Below are 12,840 nucleotides of genomic sequence, written 5' to 3' on the forward strand. Positions count from 1 at the left end.
CAAAAATTTCTTCTGCTATCTCCTTCAGTACTCTAGGGTGTAATTCATCTGGACCTAGAGACTTGAATTCATTTAGGTTAGCTAAGTGTTTCCTCACTAGCTTTCTGTTTATAGATATCCTGGATTCTTCTATTCCCTTAATAGGACAGTGAAGAATAGTTGATTTTACATTTCCTTTCTGAGAGAAAACAGATGCAAAATAGGAATTTAAAAGTTCGGCCTTCTCACCATCCTGTCTTACCATTTCGTCATTTTCATCCTGTAAAAATCCTATAGCATCTTTGACGTTTCTTTTACTTTTTACATATCCCCAAAATCCTTTATTATTGCTTTTGATTTCTCTTGCAAGCCTCAATTCACTGTCAGCTTTAGCTAATCTCATTTGTGCCCTGCAGGTTCTCCAGACAGCATTATATTCTTCTTTAGATATGCCTCCTTCTTTCCATTTTATAAACATTTCTTTCTTCCTTTTTAGCATGTGCTTAAGTTCTGTGTTCATCCATCCTGGTTTCCTTAAATGCTTCCTATTCTTCCCTCTTTTCGGAATTGTTAACAATTGTGCTTTGAGAATTTCATTTTTCAAGATTTCCCATCCTTCCTGTGCATTTTTGTCTTTAAGGATATCCAGCCATTGGATCCCTCCAATTCTCTTTCTGAATCCCTTAAAATCTGCCTTTCTGAAATCTAACCTTGACGTCTGAGTCTTCACAGGTTCTCCTCCTCTAGTTATCCAAAATTCTAAAATAGCATGGTCGCTACCTCCTAGGGTCCCAGCCACTTTTACCTCCTCAACCATTTCCTCCCTGTTTATAAGGATTAGATCCAAGGTAGCAGTTCCCCTTGTTTTCTCCCCTACCTTTTGGAAGATAAAGTTGTCAGCAAGAGAGGATAAGAATTTCCTTGACCTGTTAGTTTTGCCTGAGAGAGATTCCTAACAAATGTCTGGATAGTTGAAATCTCCCATGACAACTATGTCATATTTTTTGGAGAACTCGGCATTTGATGCATAAAGAGTTCATCCATATCTTCAGCTTGCACAGGCGGCCTGTAGTAAATAAAAAAAAGGAGTCTGAACTGAGAAAGTAAATTAATGTGTATGCACAATGTAAGTGCATATTAACACATGACCATTAACCAGAAAAAAACAAAAATCAAAAAGCGCAAATATACTAAAATAAAAAGTAAAAAATAAACTGAAAATAATGCATAAAGGTAATAATAATAATAAGGGTATTTAGTAAACATAATTTTGATCAAAATAATGTACAAGCCATCCCGCCACGTCACGGCAACCCTTGTGGGACAGTCCTACTCTAGTATTTAAAACCTTTTCACTTGCCAAGTGACGTGAATGTGAACAAGGATCGAGGGACTGAACCACTAGTAAAAGCACCCCATCTCTAGCAAGTAGTCCATCGTATAGGTAATTCACTCCGTGATCCAGAAATCCAAATCCTTGCTGACGGCACCATCGACGTAGCCAGTTGTTCACCTGCAAGTGCTGAACCAGTGCAGGAAAGTGGAGAATAACTCAGTCTGAGTATCCATAACTGTTAATTCTGCTGCCTTGCAGCTATAAACCATCCAGGGGGCAGTATCCGTAACACCAATGTCATTTATCCTGGCTCATAAATGTGTTAATATTGCAGTTCTTTGTTTTCCCACCTTTCAAGTTATCAATATTCATGTTTGCGAAATAACCAAAGCTTTTAATATTAAATCAGTTGCGAGACTGCACTGTCATTGATCAGCAAAAACAAAACACAAAACAAATATCCTGGAATAAAAAAGTAAAAAAAAAAAAAATATATTGCAAAAATAGCATGAAGGTAGTAATAATAGTAATAATAAGGGCATTTAGTAAATATAATTTTGATCAAAATAATGTAGAAGCCATCCCGCCACGTCAAGGCAACCCTTGTGGGACAGTCCTAACTCTTGTATTTAAAACCTTTCCACTTGTCAAGTGACGTAAATGTGAACAAGGACAGATCAAAATTATGTTAACTAAATACATAATTTTGATCTGTCCTTGTTCACATTTACGTCACTTGACAAGTGGAAAGGTTTTAAATACAAGAGTTAGGACTGTCCCACAAGGGTTGCCTTGACGTGGCGGGATGGCTTCTACATTATTTTGATCAAAATTATGTTAACTAAATACCCTTATTATTACTATTACTACTACCTTCATGCTATTTTTGCAATATATATTTTTTTTTTTTTACTTTTTTATTCCAGGATATTTGTTTTGTGTTTTGTTTTTGGTTTTCTCTGTGTAAAGGTCATGTGTTCATATGCAATTACATATTGCATGCACATTAATTTACTTTTTCTGCTCAGACCCAGACTGTCATTGATCATGAATATACATAAATTGGGTGTAGATCTTTACTGTGAATGGATGATGACATACGACATGTGGCATAAGACAGGTATAAAGTGAGCTGCACTTCTGCTTGTGCCGTCTGCTCTCCGGCATCACAAGGACATTTTCCATCCCAAGAGAAGAACATCAACTAAATCTACAGAATCCCAAACCATACAGGTCAGTGGTCCTGTAATCCCGGGAAGGTCTGCTCCAACAGCGAGTTACGTTTCTGGGGTCCATGCATTGTAGAACGGCATATTGATAGGATATTCTATAAACGGATAATATGTCATAGCTTTGACATTGCCTGTGGTCAAGGAACGCTGTGACAGCTCAGACGCCATAGGGGATCTTGAGCGTGCTGGACTGTTAGTTGTATGAGTGACAGTCCAGTTATCCAGTCTGATCCTGGGATGTGCTGGGTTGGGATTAGAGATGAGCGAATATTTCAATGTTCGGTTCGGATGACGTTCACAGAAGTTCGATTAGTTTGTCGAATATTAGCTGAATATAACTGAATGCCATTCAGGTCAATGGGAGGCAAACACAACACCTTATAACAGCCCCAAATGCTGCCAAAACTCATCAAATGAGGGACAGACACCAGGAGAGAGGCCTCAATCCACCCACAGTAAAAATTATAGCACAGCACTGCAGCAATCAGCCAGGCATGAGGTATCGGGTCAGGAACAGCATTTACAGCTTTCAATTGAATGTCATAGTAAGACGAGGTGGGTGAGGGAGCGGTGTAGGCTCCTTTGCAGGGAGCCCTGACACCACATGCATCACCTCTACCTGCTTTCATGCTGAGTCACACTCAGGTGGCATAAATATCAGTTTCATAGACTACCATTGTCAGAAAAATGTAAGGATAGTAACACAGGTAGTTGAGTCCAAGGAAGTGGAGGCTTGATGGCCTCGGAGGCCTACTGCTACAGGCAACATGCATGAAGGATACCCAACCAGGAGTGTTCACATTTCCAATAATTAGTGGCAACAATTAAACTACACTGTCACCACTGTGGATGTGATGTGGAGACATGTGATGCTCTATCACCATTGAGGATGTGATGTGGGGACATGTGAATCTCTATCATCACTGTGGATGTGATGTGGAGATATGTGAAGCTCTATCACCACTGTGGATGTGATGTGGGGACATGTGAAGCTCTATCACCACTGTGGATGTGATGTGGGGACATGTGACCCTCTATCACCACTGTGGATGTGATGTGGAGACATGTGAAGCTCTATCACCACTGTGGATGTGATGTGGGGACATGTGACCCTCTATCACCACTGTGGATGTGATGTGGGGACATGTGAATCTCTATCACCACTGTGGATGTGATGTGGGGACATGTGATGCTCTATCACCACTGTGGATGTGATGTGGGGACATGTGACCTTCTATCACCACTGTGGATGTGATGTGGGGACATGTGACCTTCTATCACCACTGTGGATGTGATGTGGGGACATGTGAATCTCTATCACCACTGTGGATGTGATGTGGGGACATGTGAAGCTCTATCACCACTGAGGATGTGATGTGGGGACATGTAATGCTCTATCACCACTGTGGATGTGATGTGGGGACATGTGAAGCTCTGTCACCACTGTGGATGTTATGTGGGGACATGTGATGCTCTATCACCACTGAGGATGTGATGTTGGGACATGTGACGCTCTATCACCACTGTGGATGTGATGTGGGGACATGTGACGCTCTATCACCGCTGTGGATGTGATGTGGAGACATGTGAAGCTCTATCACCGCTGTGGATGTGATGTGGGGACATGTGACGCTCTATCACCACTGTGGATGTGATGTGGGGACATGTGAAGCTCTGTCACCACTGTGGATGTGATGTGGGGACATGTGACGCTCTATCACCGCTGTGGATGTGATGTGGAGACATGTGAAGCTCTATCACCGCTGTGGATGTGATGTGGGGACATGTGACGCTCTATCACCACTGTGGATGTGATGTGGGGACATGTGAAGCTCTGTCACCACTGTGGATGTGATGTGGGGACATGTGACGCTCTATCACCGCTGTGGATGTGATGTGGGGACATGTGATGCTCTGTCACCACTGTGGATGTGATATGGGGACATGTGAAGCTCTGTCACCACTGTGGATGTGATGTGGGGACATGTGACGCTCTATCACCACTGTGGATGTGATGTGGGGACATGTGAGGCTCTATCACCGCTGTGGATGTGATGTGGAGACATGTGAGGCTCTATCACCGCTGTGGATGTGATGTGGGGACATGTGAATCTCTATCATCACTGTGGATGTGATGTGGAGACATGTGAAGCTCTATCACCACTGTGGATGTGATGTGGGGACATGTGAAGCTCTATCACCGCTGTGGATGTCATGTGGGGACATGTGATGCTCTATCACCACTGTGGATGTCATGTGGGGACATGTGATGCTCTATCACCACTGTGGATGTCACGTGGGGACATGTGAATCTCTATCATCACTGTGGATGTGATATGGAGACATGTGATAGCTCTATCACCACTGTGGATGTGATGTGGAGACATGTGATAGCTCTATCACCACTGTGGATGTGATGTGGAGACATGTGATGCTCTATCACCATTGAGGATGTGATGTGGGGACATGTGATGCTCTATCACCACTGTGGATGTGATGTGGGGACATGTGATGCTCTATCATCACTGTGGATGTGATGGGGAGATATGTGAGGCTCTATCACCACTGTGGATGTGATATGGAGACATGTGAAGCTCTGTCACCACTGTGGATGTGATGTGGGGACATGTGAAGCTCTATCACCACTGTGGATGTGATGTGGGGACATGTGATGCTCTATCACCACTGTGGATGTGATGTGAAGACATGTGACGCTCTATCACCACTGTTGATGTGATGTGGAGATATGTGACAGCTCTATCACCACTGTGGATGTGATGTGGACATATATGATGCTCTGTCACCACTGTGGATGTGATGTGGGGACATGTGATGCTCTATCACCACTGTGGATGTGATGTGGGGACATGTGATGCTCTACCACCACTGTGGATGTGATGTGGGGACATGTGATGCGGGACATGTGATGCTGTATCACCACTGTGGATGTGATATGGAGACATGTGAAGATCTCTCACCACTTTGGATGTGATGTGGGGACATGTGATGCTCTCTCACCACTATGGATGTGATGTGGAGATATGTGACAGCTCTATCACCACTGTGGATGTGATGTGGAGATATGTGATGCTCTGTCACCACTGTGGATGTGATGTGGAGACATGTGATGCGGGACATGTGATGCTGTATCACCACTGTGGATGTGATATGGAGACATGTGAAGCTCTGTCACCACTGTGGATGTCATGTGGGGACATGTGATGCTCTATCACCACTGCGGATGTGATGTGGAGATATGTGACAGCTCTATCACCACTGTGGATGTGATGTGGAGATATGTGATGCTCTGTCACCACTGTGGATGTGATGTGGAGACATGTGATGCTCTATCACCACTGCGGATGTGATGTGGGGACATGTGATGCTCTATCACCACTGTGGATGTGATGTGGAGACATGTGATGCTCTATCACCACTGTGGATGAGATGTTGAGATATGTGAGGCTCTGTCACCACTGTGTATGCGATGTAGGGACATGTGAAGCTCTATCATCACTGTGGATGTGATGTGGGGACATGTGAGGCTCTATCACCACTGTGGATGTGATGTGGGGACATGTGAAGCTCTGTCACCACTGTCGATGTGATGTGGGGACATGTGAAGCTCTGTCACCACTGCGGATGGGATGTGGGGACATGTGATGCTGTATCACCACTACGGATGGGATGTGGGGACATGTGATAGTTCTATCACGACTGTGGATGTGATGTGGGGACATGTGATGCTCTATCACCACTGTGGATATGATGTGGGGACATGTGATAGCTCTATCAACGCTGTGGATGTGATGTGGGGACATGTGATAGCTCTATCACCACTGTGGTTGTGATGTGGATATATGTGACAGCTCTGTCATCACTGTGGATGTGATGTGGGGACATGTGATGCTCTATCACCACTGTGGATGTGATGTGGGGACATGTGATTCTCTATCACCACTGTGGAAGTGATGTGGGGACATGTGATGCTCTATCACCACTGTGGATGTGATGTGGACATATGTGATGCTCTGTCACCACTGTGGATGTGATGTGGAGATATGTGACAGGTCTATCACCACTGTGGATGTGATGTGGAGATATATGATGCTCTGTCATCACTGTGCATGTGATGTGGGGACATGTGAGGCTCTATCATCACTGTGGATGTGATGTGGGGACATGTGAAGCTCTATCACCACTGTGGATGTGATGTGGGGACATGTGACCCTCTATCACCACTGTGGATGTGATGTGGAGACATGTGAAGCTCTATCACCACTGTGGATGTGATGTGGGGACATGTGACCCTCTATCACCACTGTGGATGTGATGTGGGGACATGTGAATCTCTATCACCACTGTGGATGTGATGTGGGGACATGTGATGCTCTATCACTACTGTGGATGTGATGTGGGGACATGTGATGCTCTATCACCACTGTGGATGTGATGTGGGGACATGTGAGGCTCTATCACCACTGTGGATGTGACGTGGGGACATGTGATGCTGTATCACCACTGTGGATGTGATGTTGAGAAATGTTAGGCTCTATCACCACTGTGGAGGTGATAAGGAGACATGTGAAGCTCTGTCACCATTGTGGATGTGATGTGGAGATATGTGACAGCTCTATCACCACTGTGGATGTGATATGGAGACATGTGATGCTCTTTCACCACTGTGGATGTGATGTGGAGATATATGATGCTCTGTCATCACTGTGGATGTGATGTGGGGACATGTGAGGCTCTATCACCACTGTGGATGTGACGTGGGGACATGTGATGCTCTATCACCACTGTGGATGTGACGTGGGGACATGTGATGCTCTATCACCACTGTGGATGTGATGTTGAGATATGTTAGGCTCTATCACCACTGTGGAGGTGATAAGGAGACATGTGAAGCTCTGTCACCACTGTGGATGTGATGTGGAGATATGTGACAGCTCTATCACCACTGTGGATGTGATGTGGAGACATGTGACAGCTGTATCACCACTGTGGATGTGATGTGGGGACATGTGATGCTCTATCACCACTGTTGATGTGATGTGGGGACATGTGAGGCTCTATCACCACTGTGGATGTGATGTGGAGATATGTGACAGCTCTATCACCACTGTGGATGTGATGTGGAGATATGTGATGCTCTGTCACCACTGTGGATGTGATGTGGGGACATGCGATGCTCCATCATCACTGTGGATGTGATGTGGGGACATGTGATGCTCTATCACCACTGTTGATGTGATGTGGGGACATGTGAGGCTCTATCACCACTGTGGATGTGATGTGGAGATATGTGACAGCTCTATCACCACTGAGGATGTGATGTGGAGATATGTGATGCTCTGTCACCACTGTGGATGTGATGTGGGGACATGCGATGCTCCATCACCACTGTGGATGTGATGTGGGGACATGTGAGGCTCTATCACCACTGTGGATGTGATGTGGAGATATGTGATGCTCTGTCACCACTGTGGATGTGATGTGGGGACATGTGAGGCTCTATCACCACTGTGGATGTGATGTGGGGACATTTGAAGCTTTATCATCACTGTGGATGTGATGTGGAGACATGTGACCCTCTATCACCACTGTGGATGTGATGTGGGGATATGTGATGCTCTATCACCACTGTGGATGTGATGTGGGGACATGTGATGCTCTATCACCACTGTGGATGTGATGTGGGGACATGTGATGCTCTATCACCACTGTGGATGTGATGTGGGAACATGTGAGGCTCTATCAGCACTGTGGATGTGATGTGGGGACATGTGTTTCTCTATCACCACTGTGGATGTGATGTGGAGACATGTGAAGCTCTGTCACCACTGTGGATGTGATGTGGTGACATGTGATTCTCTATCACCACTGTGGATGTGATGTGGAGACATGTGAAGCTCTGTCACCACTGTGGATGTGATGTGGGGACATATGACCCTCTATCACCACTGTGGATGTGATGTGGAGACATGTGAAGCTCTGTCACCACTGTGGATGTGATGTGGGGACATATGACCCTCTATCACCACTGTGGATGTGATGTGGAGACATGTGAAGCTCTGTCACCACTGTGGATGTGATGTGGGGACATATGACCCTCTATCACCACTGTGGATGTGATGTGGAGACATGTGAAGCTCTGTCACCACTGTGGATGTGATGTGGGGACATGTGACGCTCTATCACCACTGTTGATGTGATGTGGAGATATGTGATGCTCTGTCATCACTGTGGATGTGATGTGGGGACATGTGATGCTCTATCACCACTGTGGATGTGATGTGGGGACATGTGAAGCTCTATCATCACTGTGGATGTGATGTGGAGATATGTGAGGCTCTATCACCACTGTGGATGTGATGTGGGGACATGTGAAGCTCTATCATCACTGTGGATGTGATGTGGAGATATGTGAGGCTCTATCATCACTGTGGATGTGATGTGGGGACATGTGAGGCTCTATCACGACTGAGGATGTGATGTGGAGATATGTGACAGCTCTATCACCACTGTGGATGTGATGTGGACATATATAATGCTCTGTCACCACTGTGGATGTGATGTGGGGACATGTGATGCTCTACCACCACTGTGGATGTGATGTGGGGACATGTGATGCTCTATCACCACTGTGGATGTGATGTGGGGACATGTGATGCTCTACCACCACTGTGGATGTGATGTGGGGACATGTGATGCGGGACATGTGATGCTGTATCACCACTGTGGATGTGATATGGAGAAACGTGAAGCTCTGTCACCACTGTGGATGTGATGTGGAGATATGTGATGCTCTGTCACCACTGTAGATGTGATATGTGGACATGTGATGCTATATCACCACTGTGGATGTGATGTGGGGACATGTGATGCTCTATCACCACTGTGGATGTGATGTGGAGACATGCATGTGAGGCTCTATCACCACTGTGGATGTGATGTGGAGATATGTGATGCTCTGTCACCACTGTGGATGTGATGTGGGGACATGTGATAGCTCTGTCACCACTGTGGATGTGATGTGGATATATGTGACAGCTCTGTCACCACTTTGGATGTGATGTGGAGATATGTGACAGCTCTATCACCACTGTGGATGTGATGTGGGGACATGTGACAGCTGTATCACCACTGTGGATGTGATGTGGAGATATGTAATGCACTATCACCCCTGTGGATGTGATATGGGGACATGTGATGCTCTATCACCACTGTGGATGTGATGTGGGGACATGTGAGGCTTTATCACCACTGTGGATGTGATGTGGAGACATGTGAGGCTCTATCACCACTGTGGATGTGATGTGGGGACATGTGATGCTCTATCACCACTGTGGATGTGATGTGGGGACATGTGATGCTCTATCACCACTGTGGATGTGATGTGGGGACATGTGATGCTCTATCACCACTGTGGATTTGATGTGGATATATGTGACAGCTCTGTCACCACTGTGGATGTGATGTGGAGTTATGTGACAGCTGTATCACCACTGTTGATGTGAAGAAGAGATATGTGACAGCTCTATCATAGAATCATAGAATCGTAGAGTTGGAAGGGACCTCCTGGGCCATCTGGTCCAACCCCCTGCTCAAAGCAGGATTCGCTAAATCATCCCAGTTAGATGTCTGTCCAGCCTCTGTTTGAAGACTTCCATTGAAGGAGAACTCACCACTTCTCGTGGCAGCCTGTTCCACTCATTGATCACTCTAACTGTCAAAAAGTTTTTTCTAATATCTAATCTGTGTCTCCTCCCATTCAGCTTCATCCCATTGCTTCTAGTCTTTCCTTGTGCAAATGAGAATAAAGTTGATCCTTCTACAATGTGACAGCCCTTGAGATATTTGTAGACAGCTATTAAGTCTCCTCTCAGTCTTCTCTTTTGCAAACTAAACATTCCCAAATCCTGCAACCTTTCCTCATAAGACAGGGTTTGCAGACCGGTCACCATTCTGGTCGCTCTTTTCTGAACTTGCTCCAGTTTGTTGATGTCTTTTTTAAAATGTGGTGCCCAAAATTGGACACAATATTCCAGATGAGGTCTGACCAAAGAGGAGTAGAGGGAAATAATTACTTCACGTGATCTAGACTGTATGCTTCTGTTAATACATCCTAGAATTGCATTTGCCTTTTTTGCTGCTGCATCACACTGTTGACTCATATTCAGTCTGTGATCTATTAGTATACCCAAGTCTTTTTCACATGTGCTGTCACTTAGCCCTATTCCTCCCATTCTATATATACTTTTTTCATTTTTATTGCCCAGATGTAGTACTTTGCATTTCTCCCTGTTAAAAACCATTCTGTTAGTTGCTGCCCACTTCTCCAGTTTATTTAAATCTTTTTGAATCCTCTCTCTCTCTTCTCTAGTATTAGCTATCCCTCCTAGCTTTGTGTCATCAGCAAATTTAATCAGTTTACCCTCAATTCCTTCATCTAAATCGTTGATAAAGATGTTGAACAATACAGGGCCCAGGACAGAGCCCTGTGGTACCCCACTTGAGACATTCTTCCAACTGGATGTGCAGCCATTTACGACCACTCTTTGGGTCCGATCACTAAGCCAGTTATGAATCCACCTAACAGTTGCCTTGTCCATTCCATACTTAGTCATTTTTTCAATAAGGATTGTATGAGAGACTTTGTCAAATGCTTTGCTGAAGTCAAGATATACTATATCTACAGCATTTCCTTGATCCACCCAATCAGTAATACCATCATAGAAGGAAATTAAATTAGTCTGACATGACTTATTAGTTACAAACCCATGCTGACTCTGTTTAATCACTTCATTCTTATCCAGGTATTGACATACATGTTGTTTAATAATTTGTTCAAAGATCTTTCCTGGTATAGAAGTCAGACTCACCGGCCTATAGTTGCCTGGGTCCACCTTCTTCCCCTTTTTGAAGATAGGAACAACATTTGCTCTTCTCCAGTCTTCTGGCACTTCTCCTGTTCTCCAAGAATTTTCAAAGATTATGGAGAGGGGTTCAAAAATTTCTTCTGCTATCTCCTTCAGTACTCTGGGGTGTAATTCATCTGGACCTGGAGACTTGAATACATTTAGGTTAGCTAAGTGTTTCCTCACTATCTTTCTGTTTATAGATATCCTGGATTCTTCTATTCCCTTAATAGGACAGTGAATAGCAGTTGATGTTACATTTCCTTTCTGAGAGAAAACAGATGCAAAATAGGAATTTAAAAGTTCAGCCTTCTCAACATCCTGTCTTACCATTTCATCATTTTCATCCTGTAAAAATCCTATAGCATCTTTGACTTTTCTTTTACTTTTGACATATCCCCAAAATCCTTTATTATTGCTTTTGACATCTCTTGCAAGCCTCAATTCATTTTCAGCTTTAGCTAATCTGATTTGTGCCTTGCAGGTTCTGCAGACAGCATTATATTCTTCTTTAGATATGCCTCCTTCTTTCCATTTTATAAACATTTTTTGCTTCCTTTTTAGCATGTGCTTAAGTTCTGTGTTCATCCATCCTGGTTTCCTTAAATGCTTCCTATTCTTCCCTCTTTTCGGAATTGTTAACAACTGTGCTTTGAGAATTTCATTTTTCAAGATTTCCCATCCTTCCTGGACATTTTTGTCTTTAAGGATATCCAGCCATTGGATCCCTCCAATTCTCTTTCTGAATCCCTTAAAATCTGCCTTTCTGAAATCTAACCTTGACGTCTGAGTCTTCACAGGTCTTCCGCCTCTAGTTATCCAAAATTCTAAAATAGCATGGTCGCTACCTCCTAGGGTCCCAGCCACTTTTACCTCCTCAACCATTTCCTCCCTGTTTATAAGGATTAGATCCAAGGTAGCAGTTCCCCTTGTTTTCTCCTTTACCTTTTGGAAGATAAAGTTGTCAGCAAGAGAGGATAAGAATTTCCTTGACCTGTTAGTTTTGCCTGAGAGAGATTCCCAACAAATGTCTGGATAGTTGAAATCTCCCTTGACAACTATGTCATATTTTTTGGAGAACTTGGCCATTTGATGCATAAAGAGTTCATCCATATCTTCAGCTTGCACAGGCGGCCTGTAGTAAATGCCTACAATGGTGTCCTTTCCATTGTTCTGTCCTTGTATTCTTAAACAAACAGTTTCCACAGAACTCCCAGTCTCTGAAGCTTCAATCTCTTTCAATCTCACCACTGTGGATGTGATGTGGAGATATGTGATGCTCTGTCACCACTATGGATGTGATGTGGAGATATGTGATCCCCTATCACCACTGTGGATGTGATGTGGTGTCATGTGAAGCTCTATCATC

General features: G+C 44.3%; 1 protein-coding gene across 1 annotated transcript in view; it reads left to right on the forward strand.

The window, feature by feature from the left end:
* The first annotated feature begins 2,418 nt into the window (after positions 1-2,418).
* LOC141072619 (uncharacterized) overlaps positions 2,419-12,840 on the forward strand; it is a 130,892-nt gene continuing 120,470 nt past the window's right edge. Inside the window, exon 1 of the mRNA XM_073559908.1 lies at positions 2,419-2,548. The gene's annotated coding sequence lies outside the window, so the exon portion shown is untranslated. The remainder of the gene's footprint in view (positions 2,549-12,840) is intronic.

The sequence above is a fragment of the Dendrobates tinctorius genome, unplaced genomic scaffold (genome assembly GCF_039654945.1).
Source record: "Dendrobates tinctorius isolate UK_male_01 unplaced genomic scaffold, ASM3965494v1 ptg000282l, whole genome shotgun sequence".
Classification (NCBI taxonomy): Eukaryota; Metazoa; Chordata; class Amphibia; order Anura; family Dendrobatidae; genus Dendrobates; species Dendrobates tinctorius.